Source organism: Kogia breviceps, chromosome 19 (assembly GCF_026419965.1).
Source record: "Kogia breviceps isolate mKogBre1 chromosome 19, mKogBre1 haplotype 1, whole genome shotgun sequence".
Classification (NCBI taxonomy): domain Eukaryota; kingdom Metazoa; phylum Chordata; class Mammalia; order Artiodactyla; family Physeteridae; genus Kogia; species Kogia breviceps.
This window is the reverse complement of record NC_081328.1, coordinates 6312018-6314245: the sequence shown is the minus strand read 5'-3', so window position 1 is coordinate 6314245 and position 2228 is coordinate 6312018. Positions and strand designations below refer to the sequence as shown.

Sequence of the window (2228 nt, the reverse complement as noted above, 5' to 3'; positions counted from 1 at the left end):
CACGGGTTCGCTTTCGCCCGAGCTCGTCCTTACACAGCACACTATTTCCTGTGCCCCTGCTCACTTGACTTGCCTGCAAAAAGAAAGGCTGAATACTTGAAGGTGCTTTTAGGGAGTACTTTGCAATATTTTTCATGTCAGTACCCTGGGGGAAAAAATGATAACCTTTGTGTCGGCATGCTAGAAAAACGTGGGCGTGATTTGGTTATGTATATAAATAAAGGCTGTGGTGAGAAGATGTCTTTATTTATGTAACATAAATATAATATACATAGCATTAAGGAATATATTAAATACTGAATGTGTCTAAAACTTCCAGCTTTCTTTTTTTAGTCTTTTAAGGAGAAGTTTCAGCTAGGTGCCATGAACAAAACTTGTTTATATCTGACTTTGTACTTGAAGTAGTGACACGTTTCCTGATCAGAAATTTTTAAATGAGGGCATAGAGTACGTGCATTCTTGATAATTACCGTTGTGGAGAAACTTTGCCCAAGAAGGCTATATAAGAATGTAAAACCATATATATATATATATATATATATATATATATATATATATATATATATATTTTTTTTTTTTTTTTTTTACAACTGTTGAAATTGTATTTTAAAAATGTATAGTTCTTCTTTTTCCTCCATTGACAAATAGAATGCTGAAATTTGTAGGATACTGAGAATAAATTTTGAACCCACTTGAACTCTTTTTTATATCAAACAATTGAAAAGGTGATGAAGGCCTAATCTTTAAAACGTCCACGCGTGACCGGAGCCGTCCTGCCTCTAGCTTGGTCACTCCTGAGAGGGCACACGTCGACCACGGATACACAGAAGTGTCTGATAGAGCCAAAGGGCAAAACTTGGAGCTGCCACTCTGAGCTGTTTCCACCAAGACAATGCACTTGGCCGTCCTATACCCCCGCGCGGGCTGGCTGCGCTCTGGCCGCACGCCTTGTTCCAGGCGTCCTGGAACATCAGCCCTCCCAGAGGCTCCAGGGCTCTCTTGCCCACAGCTGGCAGCATCACACTCTCAGCTGGCTTCTGAAGTGCATGCCTTCTTGGTTCCACTCAGCACATGGTTAATGCCACCACTGTGCTTGCCTGCTTCGGGGATCGTAGAGTACGCTGTCAGAGTCTAGGTCAGCCCGGGCTCCCCGCTGAGGAACCCCTGGCTAACTTCTCACAGCCAGAGAGCACCTGCCTCTCTGCCCGTCAGCCGCCCTGTGCCTGATGGCATCAACGTTTCGTGGCACATCGGTCACCTTTTTGATGCTAAGATTCACTGGCTGGCAGCTCTGCTTTGAGGTGAGCTGTGGTTCTGTTTCCCCATACTAAGCAGCCATTTTTACCGTTGACACCAGTATTTTGATATGTCTTGTTCTATTCCTGATGCCCATGGGCGTTTGCTCTATGCTTTATTAAATATTTCCTGTCTTATGTTCTTTCCAAAATGCCCTCCACTTTTAAGTCATGTCGTGGTTATATATTCTGCTCCCTCAGTTTGTAAACTCCTTTGGCCAATACCGTATTTACTCACAGAAGTGAAGTGTCTAACATATATATTTTAATGTAAAGAGGAAAATACAAAGCCTCATTGCCATTGGTTGAGAAATACTTCTAATTGTTCCCTTTGCTGTGTGGCTCATGACTTGCCCCTGGTAGATGTTCTCTGTGAACTAGGGCTTAGGGAGTATGTCAGCCAGGATCATCTGCTTTTCCGTGCTGCAAACAAGTCAAAGGCACACATATTCTTCTGGAATTTTTCTTGATTTCACCAGTATTTTGGCCACGTTCTAATGTGTCAGGAGCTTTTGACTTTCTGTTGCTTACCCCCTGGGATATGTGTCATATTTAGGAATAGTGCCAACTCAGGAATAGGAGGAATTCAAGAGTGAATCCGTAAAGAAGGTCCAAAGGGAACGGCAGCCACTGACTATAGTCTAACTGGGAAACTGAAAAAGCATAACGGTGTGGCGTGGGTCACCTTCTAAACACTGTGATTGCAGGTTTAAAAGTACAGCGTACACGTTATCTGCAGGGAAGGAGCCGTATTTTAGGCATCTGTTGGACCTTCATCAACACCTAGAATGGTGCACACACATAGAGAAAGTGCCCCCCGTTTCCAGTTTACAAAGCCCCGATGTTCCACGTGTCTTTAACCTACTCACTCTTGTCCCCAGCAACAGACTGGAATCTGGATTTGACTTGAATACACACAAGCTGGGTCTCCTT

General features: G+C 43.4%; 1 long non-coding RNA gene across 1 annotated transcript in view; it reads left to right on the top strand.

Moving 5' to 3' along the window:
* The window catches only part of LOC136793237 (uncharacterized), a 60244-nt gene that overhangs the window by 6651 nt on the left and 51365 nt on the right, over positions 1–2228 (top strand). The window lies entirely within an intron of this gene.